The following is a 21,895-nucleotide window of genomic DNA, read 5'->3' on the forward strand; positions in this document are numbered from 1 at the left end:
CTGGTCCCACCACTTCATGGGAAATAGATGGGGAAACAGTGGAAACAGTGTCAGACTTTATTTTTCTGGGCTCCAAAATCACTACAGATGGTGACTGCAGCCATGAAATTAAAACACACTTACTCCTTGGAAGGAAAGTTATGACCAACCTAGATAGCATATTCAAAAGCAGAGACATTACTTTGCCAACAAAGGTTTGTCTAGTCAAGGCTATGGTTTTTCCTGTGGTCATGTATGGACGTGAGAGTTGGACTGTGAAGAAGGCTGAGCACCGAAGCATTGATGCTTTTGAACTGTGGTGTTGGAGAAGACTCTTGAGAGTCCCTTGGACTGCAAGGAGATCCAAGCAGTCCATTCTGAAGGAGATCAGCCCTGGGATTTCTTTGGAAGGAATGATGCTAAAGCTGAAACTCCAGTACTTTGGCCACCTCATGCGAAGAGTTGACTCATTGGAAAAGACTCTGATGCTGGGAGGGATTGGGGGCAGGAGGAGAAGGGGGCGACAGAGGATGAGATGGCTGGATGGCATCACTGACTCGATGGACATGAGTCTGAGTGAACTCCGGGAGTTGATGATGGACAGAGAGGCCTGGTGTGCTGTGATTTATGGGGTCGCAAAGAGTCAGACACGATTGAGCGACTGATCTGATCTGATCTGATCTGAGGTCCCATCTGTTTACTTTTGTTTTTATTTTGATTATTCTAGAAGGTGCATCATAAAAGATCTTGCTGTAATTTATGTCAAAGAATATTTTGCCTATGTTTTCTTCTTAGAGTTTTTCATTGTCTGGCTTTATACTTAGCTCTTTAATTCATTTTGAGTTTAACAGCCCATGATAATCAAGCCACCACCAAAAGCCCCAGGCTTAGACTATGGTGAAACAAGTGTGATTCCTGTTGCTAGTGTAGAGTCTGACCTTAGACTCATCAAGATCCACCTCCTGGATCCTAATCCTTCGAGAGCTGGAAAGGGCCTTTTCTCTGAGTCCGAGACCAGGAGGAAGGTGAACAGAATCAGGCTTCTGTGTGCAGGAAGAGGGAACAAGGAGTGGATTTGAGCTCTGCCACTGGGTCTGGTGCTAACTCCCTGGCTCTGTGAGGTGGAGGGCCCATTGGTGTCCATCTTCACCATATTTTCTCTGTAGATATGCTAGACGGGAAAACTGGCCTAACGAGTATCATCCTGAGCTTTCGGGACAGCTCAGTGTAATCTCGAAAAGCACAGAATGATGGAGTGAGGGAGTTTTTCCTTCTGACCATGGGGCTGGTGGTTTGGCAGAAGAGCAACATGTAGTGGTCACAAGTCAGGGAAATAAGGGTAAAGTTACTGAATCTGCATCTTGTTTACAAGCCAGACGATCCACAGGGCTCACTTGGAACTTTTCTCCCTCTCTTCACTTCCAACATCCTGCCTTGTAATAACCGTGGACAGGCTTGGAAATAACTGGGCTTTGCCTCAGGCAGGTGTTGTTTTCAGACAGGAATCAAGTGATGGATGGAGCAGGATGGGGTGGGGGCAGGATGGAATCCCCATCAGCGGGCAAGTAGGATTTTCTTAAGTGGAATTCTGCAAATTGTCTAGCAGATGTGTCCTTGGAAAGTGAGTTAAGTTATTTTTTATTTGAATTAACAGAGCTTAGTATTTAACGGAATCTGACAGGGACTCGGTAAACAATTTGGGGACTCATAGCTGCGTTCGATATACCAGATGAAGAGTCTAAATACCAGATGTGTATGAACAATAATAGACTTACTCTAAACGTTTAAAAATAAATGATGGGTCATCAAAAAATTGAAGAACAGTTGGATGTTGTGGGTGGTGTGTGGTGGTTGAGTACTGGGCTGTGAGTGACAGCTGGTGATGTCTATGTGGCTAATCCAGACAGTAAAAATGGAACGGCAGATGGCAATGGATTTTGCAGGGCTCTCCTGGGAGTCTCCCAGGTGACACACACATTGTGACTGGGTCCCTTACTTGTTGTCATGGACAAAACTCATTTTTTAGAGTCAGATCAGATCAGTCGCTCAGTCGTGTCCGATTCTTTGCGACCCCATGAATCGCAGCACACCAGGCCTCCCTGTCCATCACCAACTCCCGGAGTTCACTCAGACTCATGTCCATCGAGTCAGTGATGCCATCCAGCCATCTCATCCTCTGTCGCCCCCTTCTCCTCCTGCCCCCAATCCCTCCCAGCATCAGAGTCTTTTCCAATGAGTCAACTCTTCGCATGAGGTGGCCAAAGTACTGGAGTTTCAGCTTTAGCATCATTCCTTCCAAAGAAATCCCAGGGCTGATCTCCTTCAGAATGGACTGCTTGGATCTCCTTGCAGTCCAAGGGACTCTCAAGAGTCTTCTCCAACACCACAGTTCAAAAGCATCAATGCTTCGGTGCTCAGCCTTCTTCACAGTCCAACTCTCACGTCCATACATGACCACAGGAAAAACCATAGCCTTGACTAGACAAACCTTTGTTGGCAAAGTAATGTCTCTGCTTTTGAATATGCTATCTAGGTTGGTCATAACTTTCCTTCCAAGGAGTAAGTGTGTTTTAATTTCATGGCTGCAGTCACCATCTGTAGTGATTTTGGAGCCCAGAAAAATAAAGTCTGACACTGTTTCCACTGTTTCCCCATCTATTTCCCATGAAGTGGTGGGACCAGATGCCATGATCTTCATTTTCTGAATGTTGAGCTTTAAGCCAACTTTTTCACTCTCCTCTTTCACTTTCATCAAGAGGCTTTTGAGTTCCTCTTCACTTTCTGCCATAAGGGTGGTGTCATCTGCATATCTGAGGTTATTGATATTTCTCCCGGCAATCTTGATTCCAGCTTGTGTTTCTTCCAGCCCAGTGTTTCTCATGATGTACTCTGCATATAAGTTAAATAAACAGGGTGACAATATACAGCCTTGACAAACTCCTTTTCCTATTTAGAACCAGTCTGTTGTTCCATGTCCAGTTCTAACTGTTGCTTCCTGATCTGCATACAGATTTCTCAAGAGGCAGATCAGGTGGTCTGGTATTCCCATCTCTTTCAGAATTTTCCACAGTTTATTGTGATCCACACAGTCAAAGGCTTTGGCATAGTCAATAAAGCAGAAATAGATGTTTTTCTGGAACTCTCTTGCTTTTTCTTTGATCCAGCACACTGGATTATAACTGGGCAAGTATCTATTAAATAGCCCATTCAATAACCTTTATCATGGAAGGAAACAGTAAGATCATCCAAAATCAAAAAGCATCTGAGTTGGATGAAGTCTTTTATGAACATTGTGTTTGTTTGGACTTAAAATATCCAAATTCTAGAGATACTGATATTTGGCATAGCTCAGATCATGAGCATTCTGAGTAAACTAATGTAGTATTTGTTTTCTTTTCTTAAATTTTCACTTCCTTGGTAGCTCAGCTGTAAAGAATCTGCCTAAAATGCAAGAGACCCCAGTTTGATTCCTGGGTCGGGAACATCCCCTGGAGAAGGGATAGGCTACCCACTCCAGTATTCTTGGTCTTCCCTGGTGGCTCAGATGGTAAAGAACCCACCTGCAGTGTGGGAGACCTGGGTTTGATCTCTGGGTTGGGAATATCTCCTGGAAGAAGGCACAGCAACTCACTCCAGTGTTCTTGCCTGGAGAATCCTGTGGCTAGAGAAGCCTGTGCATGTAGCCTGGGCTAGAGTGCATGGGGTCACAAAGAGTTAGACAGGACTGACATGACTAAGCCCGGCACATAGTTCATTTATAATGCTGTGTTAGTTTCAGGTATACAGCAAAGTGATTCAGTTACACACATACATGTCAGTATTGGCTTTCTGAGTGGAGATTTTCAGACATTACATAGCATGATTTCTCTACACTAAGATCGAGGTTGAGAAACTTCGGGCCTCTGGCCTCAGCTGGTCACTTCTGGCCCACTGTTTATCTTTGTATGGCTCCTGAGCCAGGTATGGTTTTTACACTTTTTTAAAATTATTTTTTATCTACTTATTTATCTGGCTGTGCCGGGCCTCAGTCGTGGCATGTGGGATCTTTTCATTGTGGCATGCAAACTTCTTAGTTGCAGCGTGTGGGATCTATTTCCCTGAGCGGGGATCAAACCCAGGCTCCCTGCACTGGGAGCGCGGAGTCCTTCCTAACCACTGGACTTCTAGGGAAGTCCCGTGGTTTTCACATTTCTAAGTGTAACAAAAACTTTTGTGACATGAGAATGGTAAGAAATTCGTATTTCAGCATGTGTAAACTGGTTCACAGACCTGGTTGGTGTTGGGGATTGTGTGTAGTTGTTTCTCGGCTGAAATGGTCTGGATGAATGGTGTTCCAGGCTGAGGGCCTCACAAGGCAAAAATACCTATTCACTGGCCTTTTATCACAAAAGATTGCCATCCCCACCCTGAACCCTTTTATGACTTCCCCTATTTTCCTCTTCCCACGTGAGAGGTCCTTCCCTTTGGGTCGGCACCCCCTGCCTGAGTGCCCACGAGCCCTCTGGGCTCTTCCCCAGTCCCAGAGTCCCAGTTCCCCCGGGTTAAGCCCGAGCGAGCCACCCTCTCAGCATGTATCTGAATCGAGTGAGCAGCAGGACTCCAGGGAGGATGTGCCCGGCACATGTTCAGATGGGCAGTGCCAGGGGCATAGCCCATTGACTTCCCGGAGCTCTGCCTGTGACAGCACCACCAGCCTTCGACTTTCTATTTTCCTTTTGCTTCAGGCCATACACTGTTTGATTTGCATGTTTATATATTTTAATCTTTTAAATTTCCTTATAATTTATGGGGATAGGATGAGATGGGCTAAGGCTGAGCAGGAGGACTCCAGGGGCACTGACTGGTTTACTCATTCATTCATTTCTGTATTCATTTTTGCCCCCAATAAACACTCACTGGATATGAGGCTCTGTAGACCTCAGGGGGCTCACAATCTGGTTGGAGAGTAAAACACATAAGCAGGTAAATTGCAGCAGGATGTTAGCAAACGGCAGCTGTATGGATTTGTACGCAGTACACAGATAGCACAGATGAGAGTTTGGTTTACTCTGCAGATGCTGGGGTTAAGGGCATGTTTTGAGGGGGTCATACCTGACCTGGGACTTACAGGACAATGGGATGATGTCAAAGAAGACCAGCATTTCAGGCCAAGGACACTGAAGATGCAATGGCATCAAATCATAAGATAGTCCATGCATGGGAGAATTTCCTTGAGTTCATTCTTTTTTTTTTTTTTTTTTTTTGAGTTCATTCTTGCTGAAAAAGTTTCAACATAGGCTGAGAGGGAAGAAGAAGGCATAGCTAGAAAAGGTGGAGGGAACTCAGGTGTGAAGAGGTGCCCCAGGTCAGGGCAGTTTAGTCCAAAAGATGCCATCAATACGTTTCAAGCTGGCATTCAGTCATTTTGGTTCTAACTCAGCGAGTTCTCTAAGTCTAGCCTGAGTATCTTTATTGCACCTCAGTGAAGTATGATTGCTTTGTAGGGTTAGGTAAATGTCCATGTTGGTACCTTGTGATTTTGTCCTAATTCATTCCTTTGTTGAATAATTCATTCAACTAATATTTATTGATGGCCAGCTTTGTGCCTGGGACTTTCCAGGACTGAGGACAGAGTAGTGAGCTATAGAAAACCTTTGCCTTGTGGAGCGTCCGTTCTAACTGGCACCCTCTGGCTACTTGTAGCTGTTCATTGTTTGGCTCCATAGGAGGTTTGGGGAGAAGCACACAAGCCTGCCTTTTGGTCTCTTTTCTTTTGGCACAGTCATTTTAGTGGTGTCCTCTGTGTGGCCACCAGGAGTCATTTTATTAATATATTTTGCACCTGCATCCCTGATCTATCAAAAGGATATAATCGTGGCTTCTTTGAACTCACCCAAAGAACAGTGTCAGAGGTTGTGCAGATAGGGGTGGAATTCCACCAGGGCATATACACTGAAACAGGAAAGAGGAATTCCCATGAATTCCCAGCCATCATTCATTCAGTCAGTGGCTCCCACATGTTTTTGTCTGGAGCGCTCATAAAGAACACTTTAGAACCAAAACAGAAGTTTCACAGAATTATGGAAGTGCTGCCCTGATATTTTCTATTCTGTCCTGATTTATTTACAAATGCAGGTAGAGACCCGCTCAATTGATTTCATAACCCACTGTGATTGGGCCGTGACCTCCAGGCTAAGAATCTGGCATGAAGACTAACATTCCTTGCTGGCTGATACAGGGTTTTCAACTGTCTTTATTTCTCCCAGTTCTCACTAAGTACTTGTTGATGGATTGTTTCAGCAGCTCCTTGGCCTTTGATAAGCCAAGCAACTGTGCATAAGCGCAACCACAGATCACTCAGGCTTTGTGTGGCTGAGGAATCCTAGCCATCTATGCCCCCAACATGCCCTGCCCCTCCTGTGGTGACCCTGGTCATAACTGCTCCAGTTAGGCATTAACTGGAGTCAGAACCGTCCTTCCAGAGGGTCTCGCTCTCTGCTCTGGAGAAACGGTCATGATCTGACACCTCCTCCAGGGGAGACTGCAGGTCTGAGCTTATGTCCTGTGCTCTGCTTGGGGTAAGCAGATTCTTCTATGGGTTTCAGATGTGGATGAGGAGGTGGAAAATTGAGAAATGTTTATCTTCTCTATTCCAGTGGCATACCGGAGATTTAGCCAGAAAATCCAGGATAAGGAGAAAAGATGGCAATCAAATACACATTTCTCTGGGGTTCACCAACCCCAGGGTGTTAAAGCATTTCATGTTGTTTGTTTTAATAGAGAACAATTCGCCTCATTCTGCTGTTCGCTCCTAGGCTGACCTTGGGTGTGATGGCCTGCATCTGAAAGGGTGATGGATGAATTTCTCCCTCAGAGTCTTGCTTAGCATTCCAGCAGGCAGTATTCCCTCTTTTTTTTATTTTTTAAACAGGTGAAACAGTCCTATGGACAGAGCAGTGACGATTCAGGCTGGCTTTCTTTTAAATAGGTGCTGCTTCCTGACTTCTCGAGGCGGGGTTGAAGGGGGTGGTGCTTTGGAGGGATTTCCTGTTAGCTTTAACTCTCAGACCTGAAGCCTTACTGATTATATTTATTCATTCATTCAGTAAGTATGTTCGAGCTATGACCTGTCATGGGGAGCCCTTGGGTTAGTCATTGTGCAGGTGAGAGCAGGATCAAGAAAGGACCAGCTTCAAAGAGGGGATGGGGCTGGATCTGTGTCTTCAGGAGAATCGTGGGTGTGGGAAGAGGGCTGCCCTGGAGAGGAGACAGCTACAGGAGCTCAGAGTGTGTTGGTATACAAGGGTGAGGAATGGAAGTAGCTAGGAGAGAGCACAGGTGTGCGCCCCTCAGGAACACTCGGGAACAGGTACCGTGCAATGCCTAGCCCACTGTCCCGCCATTTTGATGGGCCTGCATGACCCACGTGGATATAATCTTGGCCTATGTCAGCACCTGCTGCTTGACAGGCTGTACCCGTAGTGATCTCCAGACAGAGAAGTCCATGGTCACACTTTCCTCTGGTCAGAAAACCCAGATATATTGGTCTTAAGGGAAGAGTCTTTTGTCCAGGAATCTGATGTGACCTCCTCAAAGAGTCCTGCCAGGTTATTATTTCCACTGAGTTAGAACCACAAGACTGTTGTTACAACTTCTTTCCCAGTAAGCAAGATAACGAGTCCTGTCATGCTATATAACTGGATATATATTCCTTAGGGTTACGTTTGGGTCAAAGATCAGAAAATCCAACAGGCTCAGGTAGAAGTTTGTTTCTCACTCGTGTGAAAGTCAGGTAGGCAGGCCAGGCTGGAATGGAAAGCCTTGGGATCTGGGCTTTCCATCTGGTTACTTCCCTATGCGTGGCCTCTGTGACTTACTTTAACTCATGCCCCAAGATGTCCGTTCCAGCTCCAGCCATCACATCTGCATTCCAGCCAGTGGGAAGGTGGTGGGGAGATAAAAGAAGGACATGGATTTTTCTATTATGAAGCACTCCTCAGAGTTGTACATTCTACTACTCTACCTACCACTTCTACAAATATCCTGCGGTCAGAGCCTTGTTCACATGGCCACACTTGGCTCAAGGTAGGCTGAGATACGTTGGTTCTCATTTGGGCAGCCATGTGCCCAGTTGCACACTTTCTTATAGGACTCTGTAGGGCTTCTCTTGTGGGTGACCTGGTAAAGAATCCGCCTGCAATGCGGGAGACCTGGGTTCAGTCCCTGGGTCAGGAAGATCCCCTGAATAAGGGAAAGGCTACCCACTCCAGTATTCTGGTCTGGAGAATTCCATGGACTGTATAGTCTGGGGTTGCAAAGAGTTGGACACAACTGAGTGACTTTCACTTTCACTTTATAAGACTCTGTTACTGAGGGAAAGAGAGACCTGATATTGAGGGGCCACTGGCAGTGATGTTTGGCTGTTTAAATAAGCAGAAATCTTCCTCCCCAGGAGCCCTAATAATCAAATGTGCTGTTGCAGTCCATTCACAGCCCACTGCTTCCTGCGTGCCCTTGTAATGCCACAGGATATGAATGAACTGGCCGGACAAGAAGTCGAGTTCTGACCAGACCTCTTGGTCTTCAGTTGGTCACCAGAGGTGTATTTAATGCTCCCTGTGACCTAAGGCATCTGACCTGAGATCTGAGAGGTGCACACCCTGTCCAACAGTGACCTTCACATCAAGGTTGAGAAAGGAGATCTGTTCTAGGAAGAGTCCTACAAGTAGAAAGAGAAAGAAGGAAAAGAAAGAAGGATGCAGTCTGGGGTGAAGGTGGCCTCTCCCCTCCATCATGTATTGGGTTGGTCAAAAAGTTTGACTTTTTCCGTGAGATGGTACAAAAACCCAAACTTAGTTTGGCTAACCCAATATGTGTGCTGCCTGGCTTCCTTCAGCCACATCCAATTCTCGACCCTGCCATCGTGTGACTAGGGAACCACTCTGACCCTACTGTGACTTCTACAGACACCTAAGCTCGTTCCTAACATGGATATTACTAGTGTAACTCTCAAAGGACCATGTGGTTTTAAAGCCCTTGCAGACCATTTCATTGCAGTCTCCTGGGTACCAGGAATATATTTGAAATGTAGCAGTTTTCTCAACCGTAAAATCTCATTCCCAGGAGAAGCAGTGAACTGGGGCTTGGCTTAAGGGGAACAAATTCTTTCAATTACTCTTTTTCCAGATGCCTTGTTTTTTTCTTTCTGTGTTGTTGCTTCTGTAACTGAAATAGTCTAATGTATTTTAAGCTATTTTCTTTTCTCTGTAAAACATCTGCCAGCAGGGGCCTGTGCTTTGTCGGAAAAAATCAGCCTGTTTTCAGACATTTAGGTCTGATACGTTAACACAGAAGTAAAATTGGAGACAGGGAAGGCCCTGGAATGGGTATTTGGTCCATCTGAGCCAGGTCTGTCCTATGTTGAAAGGCCTCCAGTCTCACTTTGATGAATTAGGCTAGTACCTAACCGGAGAAGGCAATGGCACCCCACTCCAGTACTCTTGCCTGGAAAATCCCGTGGACGGAGGAGCCTGGTAGGCTGCAGTCCATGGGGTCGCTAAGAGTCGGACATGACTGAGCGACTTCACTTTCACTTTTCACTTTCATGCATCGGAGAAGGAAATGGCAACCCACTCCAGTGTTCTTGCCTGGAGAATCCCAGGGATGGGGGAGCCTGGTGAGCTGCCATCTATGGGGTCGCACAGAGTGGGACACAACTGAAGCGACTTAGCAGCAGCAGTAGCAGTACCTAACAGTCTTTATTTCAAGGAGATTCTTTGGGTTTGCCAATTAGTTAAGATTTTTATTACATCATAAGTGAAGTGAAGTCGCTCAGTCGTGTCTGACTCTTAGCGACCCCATGGACTGCAGCCTACCAGGCTCCTCTGTCCATGGGATTTTCCAGGCAAGAGTACTGGAGTGGGGTGCCATTGCCTTCTCCAACAGACCATTAAGGAATAATAATTAAGCATGCTGCTGCTGCTGCTAAGTCACTTCAGTCGTGTCCGACTCTGTGCGACCCCATAGACAGCAGCTTACCAGGCTCATATTACATCATATTACATCATTACATATTACATCATGGGGGGCTGTAAAAAGTTACTGATTTTGGTTAGTCTTTTTTTTTTCTTGGCCACTGTGCTGTGCTTAGTTGCTCAGTCATGTCTGACTCTTTGTGACTCCATGGCCACTCCTGTGGCCCGCCAGGCTCCTCTGTTCATGGGATTTCCCAGGCAAGAATACTGGAGTGGGTTGCCACACCCTCCTCCAGGGGATCTTCCCAACCCAGGGATCGATTGCAGGCGGATTTTTACCATCCGAGCCACCAGGGAAGCCCAAGAAGGGATAGAAGTGGGTAGCCTAGCCCTTCTCCAGAAGATCTTCCTGACCCAGGAGTCAAACAAGAGTTTTCTGCATTGCAGGTGGATTCTTCACCAATTGAGCTATCAGGGAAGCCCCTTTTTGGCCACACTGCGAGGCATTAGGGATCTTAGTTACCTGACCAGGAATTGAACCAATGCCTCCTGCACAGAGTCTTAACCACTGGGATGCCAGGGAAGTCCCAATTTTGGTCATTCTTAATAGGTTTGCTTTCTTTTAGATATAATTTATTCCTACAGGCCAGTAGACATCTGGACAGAATGGATCCATTTCTATCATTTATTACATACTAGTAATCTTCATTATGAAATATAAAGCTTTCTTCTCAGGCAGCTTAAGAGCTATAGTTGAATGGACTGGATGGATATTGAGCACTGGAGTAGGAATTTAGCTTACTCTGAAGAAGGGCAGCTTTTCTATTGTAACAGGGAGATTAGAAGTTGCAGATATGTTTAAAGAATAGAGAAGAAAGTTGAGGAGCCTTTATTCTATCCCCTTTCGTTTCTTTGTTTCTCTCTCATTTCTCATACACACACCCACCCCTGGAAGCCTTTATTTCTCTATAAAGCAGGAAGCCAGGTCACCTGCCAGGACTGAAAACGCAGGTGGTAGGAGAGGGTGGCTTGGAGGAGAGTGCTGAAGGCTGGCATCACTGTTGTGATTGATGGGGGAGAGAGCTGACTTTTGTGACGCGTGAAAGAAGAGATGGTGGAGAGGGTGTGGAGAAAAGGGAGCCTTCTTACACTGTTGGTGGGAATGCAAACTAGTACAGCCACTGTGGAGAACAGTGTGGAGATTCCTTAAAAAACTGGAAATAGAACTGCCATACAACCCAGCAATCCCACTGCTGGGCATACACACCGAGGAAACCAGAATTGAAAGAGACACGTGTACCCCCAATATTCATCGCAGCACTGTTTACAATAGCTAGGACATGGAAGCAACCTAGATGTCCATCAGCAGATGAACGGATAAGAAAGCTGTGATACATATACACAATGCAGTATTACTCAGCCATTAAAAAGAATGCATTTGAATCAGTTCTAATGAGGTGGATGAACTGCAGCCTATTATACAGAGTGAAGTAAGTCAGAAAGAAAAACACCAATACAGTATATTAATGCATATATATGGAATTTAGAAAGGTGGTAACGATGACCCTATACCTGAAACAGCAAAAGAGATATAGATATAAAGAACAGACTTTTGGACTCCGTGGGAGAAGGTGAAGGTGGGATGATTTGACAGAATAGCACTGAAACATGTATATTACCATATGTGAAATAGATCACCAGTCCAAGTTTGATGCGTGAAACAGGGCACTTAAAGCTGGTGTACTGGGATGACCCTGAGGGAGGGGATGGGGAGGGAGGTGGAGGAGGGTTCGGGATGGGGGACACATGTACACCCGTGGCTGATTCATGTCAATGTATGGCAAAAACCACCACAATACTGTAAAGTAATTAGCCTCCAGTTAAGATAAATAAATTAATTTTTAAAATAAATAAATAAAAGAAGAGCTGGGCAGGGTTGAAGTTGGAGATGCAGAGTTTCCGTGGAAACAGTCAAGGTCTGGGGGGTAGAAGGAGAGAAGACAGATCTCTGGTTAGATCTGGGGCTGGTGTATTGTTGGCGTGTTTATTAAAAGGCAGGGGGTTTGAAAGTATGAGAACATAGTTGGAGTTACAGCTCATTGAGTCATTTATCCATTAAGCAAATATTTATGAAGCAACCATGGGAGGCAGGGTGGCTGGATAGGGAGGGAGGTGATTTCAGAAATAAATGGATACTTTTGGAGAAAATGGAGCAATTAGGAGATGAGAAACCTCAGGGAGTCAAGGACCAAGAAAGGAAGTGAGGGTATGAACAATTTAGAAGGATGATAGTGGGAGCCAATGTGTAAATAACACTGTACATGTGCCAGGCATCATTCTAGATAGAAACTAACATCATTCTTGGTAGAAACTAACTCATTTAACTCTCCTGGCAACCATATGAGAAAAGACTTCACACTTTCCAAGCTTGGAAAAATTAAGTAACTCGTTCAGTACGGAGCTGGAATTCTGAACCCAGATAGTCTAGTGTCAAAGCCCAGGCTTTCTGCATTGTACTTACACTGCCTCTAGGAAGCTGTGGTCGGAGTGGATGCAGAATGGCAAAGGTGAGGTGGTTCCAGGTCATTACCCGGCGCTGGGGCCATCCATCGGAGAAAGTGGCTAAAGCCCAGTGTGGACGAAGGTCCCTGGAAGCAAGATAGAAGGAATGTTATCCACGTGGTTCCTGCGGGGAGAGAAGACTGGGCTGAAAACATTCAGCAGCGTAGGCTGGTGGTTAGAAGGCCAGCGGCTGACAAACGATGAGCTGGAGTTGGAGATGCAGTCAGACGGCCCAAGTCCGAAAGCTCCAGGTTATTACATGTGAGTGGAGGAGAATTAGTTCAGAAATGCCATTTTTGGGGGAGGAAAAAGCCAGTCCCTCCTCCCAGCCCTGCAGCCTGAGGGACTGGGAAGCTGTGTTCCTGGGGACAGGCCAGGCCTCAGCTTAGCAGGCAGATGGGAGGAGGATTCTCCCTGTGAGGTGAAGATGTTTGAGGGTTTATTTTCTGCTCCACCGAGTTCCAGGGATGTGGGAGGAAGGGAGGGTGTGGGGAGCCTGGATCCAAGCATCAGAACACAGACAAGATGGGAACAAGAGCAGGGCCAAGGATGGCAGGTGGAAGAGGCCAATGTTTTGTACAGGCCTACACGGACGGTTTGCCTTCACGGGTCCAGGTGGGGCCCTGGTGTGAAGTTGCATGGGCCTCCAGATGGCCAAGGCCCAGGTCGTGACCATTGTCCAGAGGGCCCAGGTTGGCCTTCCATCCGAGCCAGGCCAAAACGGACATGCTTTCCACCGACCATCAGCTCTCCTTTAGCCTTGGCAGCCAGCTGTGAACAGGCTTCTTCTGAATCGTCCTCTGTCCCTCTCCGACAGGGATTCTTTTTACTGGAGTAGAGTGGATTTACAGTCACGTTAATTTCTTCTGTACAGCAGAGTGACTCAGTTATGCATGTGTGTGTGTATGTTCTTTTCCATCATGCTTTATTATGGAGTACTGAGTGTAGTTCCCTCTGCTGTACAGTAAGACCTTGTTGTTTATCCATCCTGTACGTAACAGTTTGCCTCTGCTAATCCGCAATTCCCATTTCTTCCTTCTGCAGCCTCCCTCTTGGCCACCATAAGTCTGTTCTCTATGTCACCAAGCGGGAAACTTTTTTTTTTTTTTTTTTTAGCGTGGCGGATCTTAGCTGTAGCAAGTGGAATCTTTGTTGCAGCATGCGGACTCTTTTGTTGCGTCATGTGGGATCTAGTTCCCTGACCAGGGATAGAATCTGCGCCCCCTGCATCGGAAGCACAGAATCTAAATGTCAACACCACAGGGGAAGTCCCCCAACAGGGATTCCTAACCTTCTCTGTGGCAGACAGCTCTCTGACGGTCTGGTGATGGCGTACGGACCCCTTTCCAGAATAATATTTTTAAATGCATAAAATAAGATGCCCAGGGTTACAGAGGCAACAAGTTTTATGTAAGGAGGTTATCAGGATATAAAAACCAAGTTTGTGATATAGAAATACACACGCTTTATTATTGACACCTTACAGAATAAGAACTAGGTGCAGGCCTCATAACGTTTATAATTTCAGGTAATGATGAGCATCAGTGATCTATTGAGATCTAAGGTGAGAGGAACATGTCTGATTTCCACCAGTGACTGAATGTCAGATGTTGCTAATACTGCTGTGGCTTGTTGACTGAATGCAGAATAGAGCAAAATGCTATATTTCAGTTAGAAAATACTGAAAATAAATATGCAGTATGTTTTCCCACCCAAATCCACAGAGCCTCTGAATTCTACTCACAGACTCTCTGTTGGGTGGGGGTCTCCCAGAGTAAGAAACCCCCACAGAGGAAGCGTAAACCGAGGACCTAATTCTTGAAATGCAGACAGTTTCGGACTTCTGGCTTTTCCCATTTCACCATATCTGCCTAAGAAAGTTGATAATCGTTGTACTTAGGAGTGGACCTCACTCACGTAGGTTTGTGGACACAGTACACTCAAAAGAGCTTTAAGTGAGTTTGTGCCCCTCACTGTGTAGAGTCTGGTCTGGACCAGAACCTGGGGCAGAAACGCGTCACTGAAGTTCCCCCTGACACCCCATCATCCCAAGCTCCGCCTTGGCTCTCTGCTCTAGCTCTCCTTCTAGAACGGGCTTTCTCAGCCTTGGCACTGTTGACGTTAGGGGGCGGACACTGGCTGCTCTGTCACGGGGGGCTGTCCTGTGCATTATGGAGGTTTGGCAGCATCCTGGCCTCTATCCATTGATGGCAGTAGCATTATCTCCTGTCATGACAGACAAAAAATTCTGCAAATACTGTCAGATGTCCCCTGGGGCTTCAAATCACCATGCTTTGAGAACAGGGGCTGTAGAATATGGTGTCAACTGTTAACCCAGTAGTAGCAGCCACTACCTGTCAGTGTGCAGAAAGATAATTCTACTGCACATGTCAAAATGGCATCCCAGCCCTTTAATGTCAGATCAACCTCTGGGCTCAGATGGTAAAGAATCCGCCTGTCATCTCAGGAGACCCAGGTTCGATCCCTGCGCCAGGAAGACTCCCTGGAGAAGGAAATGGCAACCCACTCCAGTATTCTTGCCTGGAGAATTCCATGGACAGAGGAGCCTGGTGGGTTGCAGTCCATGGGGTTGCAAAGACTCACCAGTGACTCAACTGAGTGACTTATACTCCACTTCTTTCTTAGTGCAGAGAAACGTTCACGGATTGAGGGGAACTCTCATCTGAGTCATGGGAAAAGAGCATTTTCCATTGTTTACAATATTTGACAACATAAAATGGGTAATGCTTTCCCTCAAAATAATACCTGATTATGCTCATCACTCTGTTAAATGTCTGCAAATTGCTTTTGTGACACATACACTCTCTGAGGGCACATTGCAAATTGGTGACCCATTATCACTGAATAGAAAAGAAAGTGAGAAATGTTAAACCCTTCTCAGAGAAACTTAAAAAGCTTTCTAGGAGAAAGAGATTGTAAAGAAGGACTAGAAACCTATTTGATGAAAATGATTTGGCTGAGATTCTGCCTGGAGTGTGAGCTTGATGACATCTGGAATTCTGTTCCAACTGTGCAATTATGAAAGAAAACACCAGGGAGGAAAATCATCGCCATGACTTGCTCCCAAGTTAGCATCTCTCATTATAACACATAGATACAGGAACAGTACTTTTATTTGAAAACATAGCTGTTAATCATCATTTCCTTCCTATTTTATGTTAGCTGACTGCCTTCTAATACCCCACTGAAAGAAATTTCAGTGGCCAGAGCAAGCCCAGAAGATTCTTTTTCATCCTAGCTTTTCTGTTATTGTGCCTTGCAGAATAGGACCTTACTTCTCTCACCCTGATTCTTCACTTGCTTCTGTGTGGCATCTTATAGTTTACGAAGGCCTTACATGTACATATTTGTGCATGATGTGATCCCCAGTTCTATCAGATTGGCATCAGGACTTTCATTTGAAGCACAATGAGACAGCCCTGAGAGGTAAAGGTTACCGGCTCAGGATCAAGTGATGTTGGATTGTCCTAAGGGGTCAGTCTTGAGGCACGTTGGTCTTTGGACCAGTGGAGAGGGGTGAGCACCAGTCCTGGTCCACCATGATGGGTGAGTGTGTAACTGTGATGTTAGGTGGCAGGTGGTGGACAGTGATGAGGAAGATACATGGCAGAAAGGGGCAACGTGGTCTTCATTTCCCCATGACTCTAACCTGCACAGGGGTGTGTGGGCATCACCCATCGGTACAAGGAGGGACTGGGCTTTCCAGGGAAAACGATAGAGGAATTGAATAAGGAGCATCGTCTTACCTGATGCTCACAAGCTCTGTTTCTGTGACAGCCCTTCATCAGAGTCCCTCACAGCCTTTGCACCTCAATTTTAGTGACCTTAAGAAGAGGCAGAGGCAGGTTGAGTGTTTTCTCTGTCATGACGGGGTGCCAAAAAAAAAAGAAACCTCAGTGTTGAGCAGGGGTCCTGTTTAGGCAGCCTTCTGTTGCATTTCTGAGTCCTCTTTTAGTCTGATGGCCCCGGTTGGCCTGGATTTTCACTGTATCAGAGAAACAGAACCAAGAGGATAAATATAGAAATATAGAAAGACCTCTTAGAAGGGATTGACTCTCACCATCTGCCATCTGCAAGCTGGAGGTCCAGGAAAGACAGTGGTGTGGTTCCAGTCAAACCCAAAGGCCCAAGAACCAGGGTTCCAATGGTGTAAGTCTCACTCTGGGTCTGAGGGCCCGAGAACCAGGAGAGCTGATGTGTAGGGGTAGGAGCGGAGGGACATCCCAGCTCAAGCAGAGGGGGAACTCACCCTTCCCCCGCCTTGTTGTTCTGTTCGGGCCCTCAAGGGATTGGATGATGCCCATCCACACTGGGAAGGAGGGTCTTATTTACTCAGTCTACCAACTAAATGCTCATCTCTTCCAAAAACACCCTTAGTCATACACAGCAATGTTTTACCATCTCTGGGCACCCCTTAGCCTGGTCAAGTTGACACATCAAGTTAACCATCACACTCACCTCCACCTGGGGTCAACCAGGTGCCTGCAAAGCTGGTCTTGCCAATGATCCGTGATCGAGATCTGTCTGTCCTCTCACTTTGGATGTTGGGGGACTAGGCGTATCTTCAGCAGAACAAGAGCCTTCTTGCCACATCAGAACCTGTTATGTGGGGAGGGTTGATACCTCCAGGGGTGGGGTGGTGGTCAGAGGATAGAGTTCCTAGAATACTACTACTGCACCCCACCAGGGCTCCTGTGTGCAGAGTCCCTTCCTGTGCGGAGGCTTGGGGCAGGCTGGAAGCCTGGGTGGTTGGGTGAGAGGTAACTCACACCCCTAAAAGCAGCTCTAGGGGGAGGTTACTGAGGTGACTCCATCTCCCTTATTGAAGAGACCACTTTCCTTTTGGTGACAGAGTATAGCCTTGCCCACGGGCAGGAAGGTGAGTCACCTTCCCTAGTGACTCAGACGGTAAAGAATCTGCCTGCAATGCAGGAGACCCGGGTTCCATCCCTGGGTAGGGAAGATCCTTTAGAAAAGGGAATGGCAACCCACTGCAGTTCTTGCCTGGGAAATCCCATAGACAGAGGAGCCTGGCGGGCAACAGTCTGTGCGGTCACAAAGAGTCGGACATGACTGAGCAGCTGAAACTTCGACTTTCACTTCTTCAGCTCCTCAGTATGTCCTACCGAGGATATCAGTTACAAAGAACAGTCATTTCATGCTTTCTCTTTCTTTCCTGTTGTTGCATTCTTTACTTTAGTTCTTCTCTGCCTGTGGTTTTCTGAACTTTTCTTCCCAAGATGGTAGGCTTCCAAGCTCTCTAAGAGAGTCCAAGGAAGCCTTGGGGCGCAGCTGTCGTGAGCACCTCCTCTAAGCTCAGAGTGTGTCAGTATTAAGCCTTATTTGGACAGTGGTGCGATGCCATTTGCTTGACTGTGTTTGAACACGCTAAGGCCCTGGGTGTGTGCACCTGCATTCCTTGACATCTTCAATGTACCCTGGCAAGCCTTGAAGTTAGAAAAAAATTAGATAGTTACTTATGATTTGGCAGTCAGCGTTCATCCCCTTCAGCCCCAGGGGGCCCTCTGAAGTTTTTCTCCATTTTAGTGACTTTTCTGGATATATGTGTGTACTTTGAGGTTGATAGAACCTGCAAGTCTAGTTGGTACTTTTGAAATGCAGATTGAATTTCACTTGAAATTGAAAAGTCTTGCTCCTGATGATTTTAATAGAATCTGTGGATTTCTGATGGGGTTCAAACTGGCTTAAAAAAGATGGAGTGAATTCCCTGGGGAATGAGAAGCCATCTCTTCAGAATGTTTTGGAACGGAGAGTATGTATAAGAGAATTCACTCCTAAACTTCTATAATATTTTTTATTTATGTGATGGTAATAATTATCTCTAGCAGAGATCTTTGTTTACATAAAACATTGGTCTTTTTGTCATTCAGTTGCATAAAGCCACCAGTTTCTCTCAAGAAATCAATAAAGTAAAAAGGAGAGGATTATTATGGCACAAGAGACTCAGGAGGTGTAACAACCAAATGCAGTATAAGGGCCTTATTTGGACCATGATTTGAACAAACCCCATACACAAAAGACATCCGTGAAGCGATAGTACTGGTATTAGCTGATATTAAGGTATTATTAAGTGTGATAAGGACATGGTGATTATGCTTTCAAAAATGTTCTTAGCTACTAGAGAACCCTACGAAAGTATTTGCAGGTTAGATGATGTGCTATGTGGGATTTCTGGTAAAATACTCTTAAAAAATAGTTGGGGAAGGGCCAGTGGATAAATGAAACAAGAAAGACAGAATGCTGGGAATTGTTGATAGTGGGTGGTGATGGTACATGGAGATTTACTGTATTCACCTCTGCTTTGATGTGTTTGGAAATTTCCACAATAAAAAAAGATTCCTTTTCTGGGTGGAGCTGGAAAATATCACATCAGCTGATTGGAAGACCAGGCTGTTGGAGTCTTTCTCTGTTGCTAATAACTGGACTCTGAAAATCTTTAAATACTTATTTATTTACAAGGTTGTTGTTTGAGGGTAGTGACTGTATCTTATTTATCTTTCTAATGCCCCACACCATTAAAGAAATGTTCCCTGAGTTTATTTCCTACACTTTTTGTTTTAGGGATAAAAATATGTATGACTATAATGTTTTCCTGATGAGTTGATCCTTGGTAAAATATCCTCTATTATCTCAAGTAATGGACACCACGTGCTGAAATCTACTTTGCCTGATATCAGAGTGGCCACACCAGATTTCTTTTGCTGTATATTTCCATGATATATTAGTTTCTACCTTTTCTCTTTCAACCTAGTTGTGTCTTTTTATTTAAATTTTATTTCTTGTAAATAGCATGTAGTTGGGTCTTACTTTTCCATCCAGTTAGGTCATCTCTGTCCTTTTAATTACTGCTTAGTTCATTCATATTTAATAGTTGAGTTGTACCCTCTTGCTATTTATCATTTTCTGTGTCTTACATGTGATTTGATCTTTGTGTCCACATTAATAGAAAAACAGGATGCAGAGCAGAGAGAGTATGGGCAGGTGCAGAATTCACATCACAGTCTTGGAAAGAGTACTGCTGGATCGCCACTCCGGTGCATCACCAATGAGGCGCCCTGGAGAGGGCATCATGTCTGTCCTGTCTTCCTTTCGCTGGACCTCGTAGCTAAGGCTACTGTTGCCTGCCACCCTTCGGTTCCATTCAGCCACAGTTCTTGGTATACATGAAAGATATGTTAATGGCTTTAAGTACATGGTTTTGGTATTCCATTCAGTGGATCTTAGGGTTATGTCAATTGCCTGGATTCAGAAATTAACGACCACTACCAGTTACACACAGCCCAGTGTGTGGCGTAGAGACCAGCCTTCTGTCACTTATTCACAGCTGTCTTCATACTCTGTGTTCTCTGGTCCATAGTAAGGATTGATATGAATTGATGTTCTTGTTTTTGGTTTCTACTCCTGATGGTCCACCTGTTTCTACCCTGCCCAGTGTCATAGACCAGGACTGGAACAGATGCATCACCAGGTCCAGTTGACCTTCTCTATCACTGCCCAACCTCTCTGTTCAGCCCAGCACCACAAACACCCAACCGTACCTGCAGATTCTCCTTCTACAGCCTGTGAAGGCCTCCACAGCCTATTCTACCCTAGTGAACTTCCTTATAAGAGTCCCAGCTCTTCCTCTCCCTTCTCCTTCTTGCCTCCTACATAAGCTTTGGGCTTTAACAGCCCTGGTTAGAACACCTCTTAAGCACAGTGCTCTGCTCTGGACATCACATGTTGGATGGATGGATGGATGGATTGGAGGGCTTCTTGAGATGCAGAGTCAGAGCACAAGGGGTCTTGAAAAGTGTAATGGGAGAATACTCTCAGATGGAGAGAACTTAAAGAAGGCTTGGACTTGTGTAGCATTGATACAAACCTTTGGCATGTTACCTTGGAGAAGAGGAAAGGGCTTTATTCTGTGCCACTCCAGAAGCAAGAGTTGAAACTGTTTATGTCCTATTCTGCTACAAGGCACATAGGCATGTTTGCCTTTGTGGTAGGTAGCTGTGCTGGAAAATCAAGTGAGCTGGATGCCAGGCACATTCTTCCCTGGAGGCCACGTGTCAGAGGCATTTGCCTTTACTGGGCAAGAGCTTGCCTGCAGGAGCTCGAAACATGTGATTCAGTGGGGCTGAGTTTTGAAATTACTCTTGATTCATTAGTGGGCCCTCAAGGACCTTAAAGAGGGGAAAGGCCATCTGGATGACTTTTTGACTAGGGCCGGTCACCTATTTTGCCAAACATTTGACAAACATAAGCCAAACAGGCGAAGAGGACACCCTCATTTGGCGACCTTAACAGGCCTCCCACTAGCGGGACTTCTCGGCATTTCAAGGCATCTCTGCAGGCGTTGCTGCTCACTCTCCTTTCTGGAATTGCCTTCCCTGCTTCCTGATGGAGACCCACTGCTCTGACCGAGGTCTCTTGCTCCCCAGATGGGTTCTCCTGGGACCCTGTGTTTCATTCAGACCATCTCTGCTCACCAAACCTACCTTCACCCATGAATGGTATGGGTGGCTCCCTCTCCTTCAGCACACAGAAGCTTCTAGAACTTCAGACTTACTGCATCCTCTCCCCTTGTGCTCAGTAATACCCAGGGGCTGTTCACCATGTCACATCCGGTCCCCACCTTGGGGAACTGCAAGTCTCCCTTGAAAATCTCCAACTCCTCTTTGCCTGTTCCTTCCTGCTCTTCTCCGTGGTCCCCCACACTCAGGAGACCCACACTGACCACATATTTTTGGGAGCCTAACACAGATACACATATGCACAAAGAACATGGTAGAAAAGCAGAAGCTGTGGCCTGCATCCCCCAGTTTAAAAGCTGTGTTCCCGCAGGGACACTCAGGGGGAGAAGTCAGGGTGTCTAGAGGGCCACACAGAGGCACAGCGGGTTAAGAGCGGGAAAATGGATCTTACCCCAGGCCCCTATGGAGATCGCACTTAGCCGTTCCACTTCACCTGTTCTCAGAACATCAGAGTTTAGATATTGTTAGGCTGAGTAAAACATGACAGGTTTCGCTGCCATGGCAACAGTTATAAATTCTGTTTTGGCAACGAATTTTCACTTCGGAAGGCATTCTAGGATTTCTACTTCAACCCACAAGCGTAGGATTTCCTGAAACAGAGCAGAAGAGCCTAATGAGCTCACTGGTGCTCGAAAGTCTGCAGCCTAATGCAGTGCTTTCTGTGTCTTAAATCACACTCTATGGTGAGGTGGTTTCAAGACAGAGTAGGAAATAGGGAATAGCTCTTTGCCCTACAGTTTTCTGGGAGATTGGGAAGGGCTCTAAAAACTCAGAGCTTCACCTGGAAATTTGCATAGTCTAAGCTAATAACACAAGATGCTTCAAGCAGGAATTGAGGTGATA

The 21,895-nt window shown here is 45.8% G+C and overlaps 1 protein-coding gene and 1 long non-coding RNA gene across 3 annotated transcripts in view; one reads left to right on the top strand and one right to left on the bottom strand.

The window, feature by feature from the left end:
* Window positions 1-21,895, top strand: part of CCDC3 (coiled-coil domain containing 3) — a 91,046-nt gene that overhangs the window by 52,618 nt on the left and 16,533 nt on the right. The window lies entirely within an intron of this gene.
* Window positions 5,393-21,551, bottom strand: LOC132346843 (uncharacterized). 2 transcript variants are annotated; one of them, XR_009496804.1, is made up of 4 exons: window positions 16,974-17,326; window positions 16,262-16,500; window positions 12,454-12,580; window positions 5,393-7,881 (listed from the first exon to the last, which is right to left on the bottom strand). It is a non-coding gene; the product is annotated as an uncharacterized lncRNA (long non-coding RNA). The 2 variants fall into 2 exon arrangements; XR_009496803.1 differs by lacking the exons at window positions 16,262-16,500; window positions 16,974-17,326 and adding an exon at window positions 21,444-21,551.

The sequence above is a fragment of the Bos taurus genome, chromosome 13 (genome assembly GCF_002263795.3).
Source record: "Bos taurus isolate L1 Dominette 01449 registration number 42190680 breed Hereford chromosome 13, ARS-UCD2.0, whole genome shotgun sequence".
In the NCBI taxonomy this organism is placed as follows: domain Eukaryota; kingdom Metazoa; phylum Chordata; class Mammalia; order Artiodactyla; family Bovidae; genus Bos; species Bos taurus.